We start from the raw sequence: 8,958 nt of genomic DNA, 5'->3' as shown, positions 1-8,958 counted from the left end.
ACAATCCAAAAGGGATTTATTTAAACCAAGGTCGAAACACAGGGGAAGAAATAAAAAAAAAAATTTTAAAAGTCACTCCACAACTGACAAAATCGGGGGAAAAAAAGAGGTAAACTAGATTACGCTGGAATTTACGACAGAAAACCATAATAAAAAAGGTTTAGTGTCTTTTTTCTGCGGGATGAGTGAGTGAGTGAAAAAAAATTTGGTAAGGGTGCGGTGTGGTTGTGGGCGGCAGGAACTGAATGAGAGTGAAAGGGGATGGACCTCACACAGAGAATGAATCACAAACACATAGATTAAACGTTCAATATTACAAAGCTGAGATAAATTAGCAATGCTAGCTATATAAATTATTCAACTACCACACTGAATTCAACATTTAATGATGTGCAACAGAATGTACGCATTAATGAATGGTGACGTGAAAAAAATATTTGCCAGCTTTTTAGCAAGCAAATCTTCTCTGGGTCAGAAATCTTGAACTGCCGAAGTAGCCATGTCTAGCTATGCAAGTCAGACTTCATTGATGGGGGGATCCTATACCCAAAATGGCATACAATGAAGTGAACCGAACCAGGAAAATCTATAAATAACCTGCTATCTTCTGCGTATCTGTGATGGCCGCTGGTGACATTCCCTATGGGTATTTAACTACACGAATCACACGACCACTTTGGAATTACCCAAAACATGCAAGCGACTTTTAGAGGGTGAGAAGGGTGTGATTAATAAGCGAATAATTATTCTAGCTTAAACCCTAGTCCTACATTAATTAACAGATGTAATTGTGGGTCATGCCGACTCAAAAGTTGCCGATCCGAACGAATAACTTTGGTTTTACCTGTACCTACTATTGAACGTCGGAGCAGAGATCTATTAGGCGATTTATATGGGGGAAGATCCTATGCTATACTCAAAATAATAAATTTATATAAAATCACGTTACAAGCTCTGTTCTAGCGCCAATATAACGTGTCACCATTGAGCAATGTAACAGTGCTACGGTTAATCCCCAAAGTGTCAACAAAACAACAACCAAATTATGGGAAAAACGAGCAGTCCTCTCTTGACCATTTCCACATCCCAACCGAAAGAGAAAGTGAGGTCAGGTCGAGACGGGAGAACGCAAGACGAGAAAATAAATTATATGATTGATATTCATGATAAGGATAAAATCATGAGCGCGTTAAATTTGTTGCAGTTGAAACAATATAAATCTCAAATAACAGAAAAAATAATTAACTACTTAACTAACGAACGATATTCATGTTTGTTGACTAATATGGGGATCACACTGTAATGTGAAGTGCCATTTATTGGGAGAAGATGGAAGGGATAAGAATATAAAGAGGCCCAAAACATGTACTCACGTGGTTTCATAGACAAGGTTTTCGGGAGCGGTCAAGCTGTTTTTTGGAGGTTGTGTGTTGTGTTTGCCTGCCCAAAGGACGCAATGACCCCCTTTGCCATCAGACAAATAAAAGAATGTGGTGAACAGCAATGGTAGTCATTGTACTTACAACTCACAACACATTTTAAAGCAGTGAACATGTGCAACGATTGGCTTCGGGTAATCTGGTGACGCGGGGTCACGTGTCTGGTTAACCTGCCTTGAGGCCAAAGGCTGGGTCGACCTTACCACATCGGCACTGGGCACGAACTCTCGGGTCAGATGAGGTCAGATGAAATCGTCATCTTTTGCCCCGCTCAGTTATTGGTTTAAAATGGCTTACAGAAATGTGCTTATGTATATGCCATACTCTCTCTCTCTCTCTCTCAACAGAACGACATTCTGACATCGTATCACAAACCCTAGTGGGATTTGGAGTAGAGCTCTCTATGCTCCTAGAGTGGGATGCTGATGCCCCTCTAAAATTGTTTGAAAAACGGCCATGAGAAGATATTAGTAAAGTAGGCTTAGATCATTAAAGTAAACAGAAGAAAAATTATCACACTATTGAATTTTAAAAGAAGGACTTTCTCCTAAATGATATAAAATGAAAAATGTTCTATTTACCTTCCAATGCCGATTGGCGTAAAAACTACATTACAAAAATTTTGGGTCAGTATGTGTGCTTCAGAGCAGAAAAAACTGCCCCTCGCCGGGAGGGAATTTGACAAGGTTATCTAGAGGAGGCTGTGTGGGACCGATTTTGCCGGCCGTTTCGAGCGTGGGATCTCGTGGTGTGACTTTTTTCACTTTAACAAATGATCTTTTCACTGTTCGTCTCACACGGTGTATGCCTATTATCCATTTAGTTTAGCAATAAAATGAAATTTATTGTTTTGATTCTGGCTTGTGATAACCAATATGATACCTCCATCCACAAAGAAATATGGAAACAGGGACTCAAAGGGTATAGTACTTGGGTAACAGTCTCAGATACCTCGGTGTCATGAAACCTATTGTTTGCATGGAATCAGAATTTTTCTTAAATTGATAAGGAGCTCAGAAACTTTGAGCAATAGTTTTTACAGGCCTTGCCCTGTCAATAAGACCGAAGTGATTGTGATGAGACCAGTGAGGATAGTTTGGTTGAGCTGAAGAAACGGGAAAGTAGCTATGCCCTTTTTTGAATCACTGGCAAGTTCGTACACACGCATGCGCCCTGAGGCAGTTACCTTTGAAGGAGGTAGTTTTTCTCTTTTCCTCCCTTTTCTGAACTCCCAGTTGGGAATGTAAGAATAGCAGCATATAAGGTAATAGCACAGCTCATGATAAGATGCAATGTCTGCTGGCTGATAGTAATCATGATTATTTGTCGTGAGCTTACAAGCCTAAGCAGTCAGATTTTAGTACAAAAAGTGTCATCTCTGAAACTACTCCTTATTTTTCACTTCCCTTTTGAGTTATTTATGTTGCTCACCTCAGATATGAATGCTCTGCATGACTACGTATTCTGTTATGTAGTCAATAAAATCAGAGAGTTCAGTAGATTTTTGTTAACTGTGAGAGGGTGTTTATGTCATGATGAGACTCACGCTTGTGGTCAAATGTTTCTATTAAGTCAGTTTACCAAAGTCATTCAGTGGAGTCTAACTTAGGAAGTGGGAATTCACGTAGATACTTGGGATTCCAGTAAACTAAACAATAGGAAAGTCATTTTAATGAGGACACAGACTAAATTGTAACCTGTGTGATGATATGATGCCAGTTGCAGTGGTATTCTGATTTTGCTTTGTGTGATATATTATTCTACACTGTAACGTTTATTCTTTCTTCGAGACTCAGAATGAAGCACGTTATTTAGTTAAACTTAATGGAACTTTTTTTAACATCGTTCTTTCAATTTCATGTCCTCTGATAACTCTATAATGAAGTAATAAAACAACACGCACACACACGCACACGCGCACACACAAAACACACACACACACACATACATACACACACACACTCACACACACACACACACTCACACATCACACACACACACACACACACACACACACACACACACACACACAACACACACACACGCACGCACAGTCACACACACGCACGCGCGCGCACTCACTCTCTCTCCTTGTCTTTCTCTCCCCCCCCAATCCCTTGCCCGTTGTTGTCGTGGGGGGGCTTAGGAGGTGGAGACTGGGACCCAATGATGGGGAACTCCCCAACCTTGGGACTCAGCCCTCGACTCAACTAATTTTGCATGGTCTTTTTTTCCTTCCCACCTTTCGTTTCTGTCCCTTCACCAAACCCTTCTGCTATCCACCTCCTAAGGTGTGAGAGCCGTGCTGAAAGGATGAAAGGCTGACTTTGTGCCAGTCCTCAACGGCCTGAGGGAGCCATGGGCACGGTATTCCCCTGATTTAGTTACCTAGCCCTTACCCCTCAAGGGGACCCTGAGGGGTGGACTGTTTTTATCCCCAACATAACCCAGGCTTACCATGGCCATTAATGAAAACATATCCCCACTATTAGGGGCAATGAGGCTTGCCCCTTTATCAAATAGCCCCAACGATGTAAACCCACCCGATTCCCTGACCCCAGGCTCTCCTTTGACCACGGCTCCGAACACTGCAATAACTACCCCCTCATCAATACCTACTAGTACAGTAGCCAACAATCAACCCTTAAGGAACATTTCCACTCTCCCAGCAAGCTCAACTTCAACACCTCTACCCCCACAACCTCCAACATCAACCACCCCATCCTCCCTTATTAGTACCTTACAGCCTTACTGCCCACCTCCCCATAACACTACCTCCCTCAACACTACTCCATCTTCGTCACGCCCCCGCCCTTCGACTACCCCTATCTCTACAACAATTTTGAATACCCTCTTCAGCGCAGCCAAATGGGACCGATTTTTCGTGATCCCTCCCACAGCTCCCTACTCTGACAACACCCTTCTCTTCCAACAATGTCTCCAAAAACAAGTAGGTAAAGTCTCTTTCCGTAGCCGACCCGAACCGCTCCCGTCTTGTCACAGTAACATCCGAAAACCAAGCTATAGCATTAACAAAACTAACAGACCTATATGGTAACCCCATCCTTGCAGAACCCATCCAACCCTCAATACTTGCACCGGAACAGTTTCAATCTCCCCAGCAAATTGCCCAATCTATGACAAAGATTGGTCAGATTGTGGAGAAGATCTACTTTCCTGTCTCACAGACTATGATGCAACATCAGTGCAATGCTACTCCATTCCCCCCAGAGGTCATTGAAAGAAACCTACTAACATAGCCAAAATTACCTTCCGTAGACATGACCTTCCCTTTAACGTCTACATAGGAGGAGAATCCCTCCCTGTTCGTCCATACCAACCTCCTCCACGTCAGTGCCAAAACTGTTGGCGTCTAGGACACCCAGCCAAACATTGCCGTTCCACAGCCAGATGCCCACTATGTGCCCAACCTGGCCATACCCGATCTAACTGCCCTGCACAATCACGCACATGTGCCAACTGTGGTGGCCCCCATAATGTATTTTATAGGGGCTGTCCCACCTACAAATTTGAGTCTGAGTAGCAACTCTCAGATTCAAACTTGGACTCACACTACGTGAAGCCAGACAAGAAGCACGTCGACGTGGTTTCTCTCTTACTCCTTACTCCAGTAATACTGCTCACTCTACCAATTCTCCTAAACCCACCCCCCCTACATCTAACCCCCCCCCTCTTCTACCTCCTACCTTCCCCAGTCAAACTTTTGCCATCCTAAACCCAGACACTCCAATCTCTACTGCAGATATTTCAATCACCACTACAACCCCAACACCTTCCCCTCTCCCTCCTCGCACAACCCGTAACAGACAGAACAAAGTCCACCCCCCTTCCCCTACCACACAATCACCTCCACTTCCTTTGCCCCTACGCTTGAGACACCAATCCTCTTCCCCCCCTCACAAGAAATCCTTTATCCCCCAAAATCCCCAACCAACTCCTCAGAAGAAACCATTAAAAATATTCAAGATTACCTAATGAAAACTGACACTCAACCTCCAAATCATACAACTCCTGCTCCTTCCATACACCAAGTAACTGCTGATATCCATCCTCCTCCTAACGATATCCCCCCTACACCCAATCCTCCTACCCCCTCCCAACACAGCCCATCCCCCCGACCCTAACCCCGCCCACTTTAACCCTCCCACCATCCCCTCTATCCCTCCCACTCCCTCCTGGATACACACGTGAATCCCTTATGTCACAAGTATCCCCTTCCCCAGACCCTCCATCTAATACCCCTCCTAGTAGAACACCAACTCCCACACCTCTCCCATCTCAGACCTCTCAATCCTTTTCCCACCCTCTAGCTGCTTCCCCTCAAAATCTCCAACACGTACTACAATCTATATCAGTAAAGTATACTATCCTTCATTGGAATACTCGCGGTTTCCGCTCCCACAGACCTGACCTTCGTCATATCCTCTCCTCTTATAATCCATCTATTGTATGCCTTCAAGAGACCTTTCTTACACATCCTCCAATACCAATCCCCAATTATCATTTTGTTTCTTCCCCACATTCCCTTTATGTCTCGTCCATACTTACCTCTGCTTTCCCCCACCTATCCTCCCTTCACCGACCTCCCAACCTATCAGACATCCTTACAGAATCCCACACTTTCTGCTTCAACAACCTATTCTCTTTCCTCAAACGCATACATATTCTTCATCTAATCTAACTCCTTACCATACCCGACCCTAACCCTTTCACTCACAAATTCCTTTGCCCAGCTTAGACAACTAATCACTAACTCAACCACCCTTCCCTAACATTAACTATAGTGCTACATGACCTTAGATGTCTAGCACATTTATCTTGCTTTTAACCATTAACCATTAACCATTTGTCTTTCTCTCAAGAGATTTACTAATATATTAGTATAAGAAACACAGCATAAGAGGAATGTATCGACTGACTAATGTCCTCCTTATTGATATCACTCTAAAAAAATACAACGTTTCGACCATATTGATCTCCTAATAAAACAGGTACCCACTGGGGTGACGTTTGCTGGTATAGGACTGAAGAAGTGTGTAACCTCTGTGTTAGCCCCTCACACAGGACGGGTCATAACCTCAGAATGTTCTCCACACCACAGAAATGCTATCCTATCTGCAGCTTCAGATAATGAAATTAGGCTTTACAGTCTCCTCCAGGTAAGGATGCTTGTAGTTTAACTATATGTAGGTTGGTGGGTATTTTGTGTATAGTGTATGCATGAATTTCGCACATTCTTGTATAAATATATACATAGTGTATACCTCAGGAGCATTTACTGTTCTTAAAGCATTGCGTGCATTCATCCTGCAGTGTTATGAAACCAATAGTTTCATATTTACACGGTTCATCTTTTCTTCAGCCCAACAGACCAGTAAGTGTGATATACAGTGAACAGAACATAAGTTGTGCACACTGGTCACTGTCCAGGCCATTGGTTGTTGCGGTGGGACTTATGACAGGCCAGGTTGTACTGTATGACTTTGGTCAGAAAAACTGCGAACCATTCCTCACTTTACCAGCTGCAGAGAAACCTTCTCCTATTACTACTACAGCTTTTAATAAGAAGAAGTAAGTAGACAATTTTAGGAGAAAAGAAAGTTATTATGCTGTTTGAGTTAGTTCATGAATTTTCCTTTTCTTTGCTAATGTTTGCCTGTTTTTTATTATATTTTTTATTTGTGAAGAATATTATATTCCAGCCGTGTAGTTCTGCAGTTTCGCTAAAATAAATAATTAAATAAATAAAAAATAAACATTGTATTTCCTTTTTTAAATTTTTGGTTACTATTTCATTAGTTTTTTTTATACATGCTTATGATTGTATCCTTTAAGCTGTATCATAATTGTAAATTATATTATTTACATTAATTAAAATAAACAAAATATTTTTAATTATATATTTGGACATGCTGTTGATTTATTTACTAATTACCATGTGTTTGTTTGTTAAAAGACCCTCAGTTGAAACAATCCAGTAATAATCTCTTTTCTTTCTTTCTAGCATGGCTCTAATTGCCGTTGGTGATCAGCTGGGGAGGGTCTCCTTATGGCAGCTACCGAACAGTGCTGTTTCTCCGACATCAACTGAACTGTCCACTCTTTTTACACTTTTGGGCAATCTGACTGAGTAGTCTGTAATATCAAATGCCCAGCCCCCTCACCCCCAAGGCATAAAAGAGGAGAAATTGAAACCCAATGAAAAAAATGGTTTTGCTTATATTTAAGACCCAGGGATTTTGGGGAAAAAAACCTCCCGGGAAAAAGCAATTTGGGAAATTTTTTGGGGAAATATTTCACCCCTTCAAAAAATTCCCCAATTTTTGGGCCCCTTCCCTTTTTTTGGGGGGGGGTAAAGTAACCTCATGACATTTTACCTTAAAATTTTTCCCATATTCCTTTAGTAAAATAAACCCAAAACTTTGTTGCATTTTCCATATACGTACTTATACACGTTGAGTATATTTTTCCCCCATGGTTTTCCACCAGATTTTTAAAAGGTTTTAAAAGAAAACCTAGTTTTTGGAAATAAATTATTTTTTTCTAAAAAACCCGTTCTTTTAAAATTTTGGGAAATTTTTTTAGTCCCCTTTGGTTTCCCGGTATGTTTTTTAAAATTATTTTTTAATCATAAGACTGTTAACTAACCCTACAGGGTTATTTTTTATTATTGTTGTTGCTGTTGTTTTTTTGACACAACTTTAAAAACCAGACCTTTTTATACTTGCCTATTGGTGATCATCTCAAAACTCAAATATTTTTTATCTTTATTTTTCAGCTTGCTTTCACATTTCTTTCTGTATTGACGTTCTGGTTATATTTTAAATGTGTATCACTGCTCCAGTTGCCTTTATTATTATTTTTTTCCCAAAACCATATCCTTTTTTTCCCTGTACTGAAAAAACCTTTTGTCCGCAGGGGGTAAAAAAAGGGTATAAAGGGGAGCATAAAAAAAAATAAAATCTCTTGCCTGGGAATAATATACGTTTTTCCCCATATAGGGGGAAAGTAATTTGAAAAAAAACTTTTTTTTTTTTAACCCCTTTCTGCATTTTTAAAAAAAAAATAGAGAAAAATATTTTGAGAAATCCCGCCCCCCGTCCACCTTTTGTAATTTTTGGGAGAAAAAACGGTACTTGTTTTCAGTTTTTTCAGAAATCAAAAAAAATTGAAACTGAGTAAAGTTTTTGAGAATTTCGCCCTCCCAATTTTTTTTTTTCTTTTCAATTTTAAAGATAGGGGCCAAAATTTAAACGGTTCGCTAAAAATTTCTCTTCTCCCAGCATTTCCATGGCCTTAACTTCAATTTCCATATCTTAAATATTGCCACTGCAGAAAAAAGGGGTTTTCCCCAATAAAAAAAAATGGGGGGGGGGGGTGTTAGGCTTTCTTTTTCAGTAAGGGGTCTAGAAATGAACGTGGGAATAAAATTTATTTTCTACCTACAGAGCGCTGATTAAAAAAGCGAAAGGGAATTTGTCCTGTTTTTGGATATTTT

The 8,958-nt window shown here is 40.8% G+C and overlaps 1 protein-coding gene and 1 long non-coding RNA gene across 4 annotated transcripts in view; both read left to right on the top strand.

Moving 5' to 3' along the window:
* LOC119572153 (protein regulator of cytokinesis 1-like) overlaps window positions 1-8,958 on the top strand; it is an 82,694-nt gene that overhangs the window by 46,400 nt on the left and 27,336 nt on the right. The gene's annotated exons all lie outside the window — the stretch shown is intronic.
* Window positions 6,276-7,602, top strand: LOC119572184. Its single transcript, XR_005228701.1, has 3 exons — window positions 6,276-6,619; window positions 6,823-7,031; window positions 7,465-7,602. It is a non-coding gene; the product is annotated as an uncharacterized LOC119572184 (long non-coding RNA).

The sequence above is a fragment of the Penaeus monodon genome, chromosome 4 (assembly GCF_015228065.2).
Source record: "Penaeus monodon isolate SGIC_2016 chromosome 4, NSTDA_Pmon_1, whole genome shotgun sequence".
NCBI lineage: Eukaryota > Metazoa > Arthropoda > Malacostraca > Decapoda > Penaeidae > Penaeus > Penaeus monodon.
Note: the sequence above shows the minus strand (reverse complement) of the source record. Positions and strands in the feature narration are given on the sequence as shown.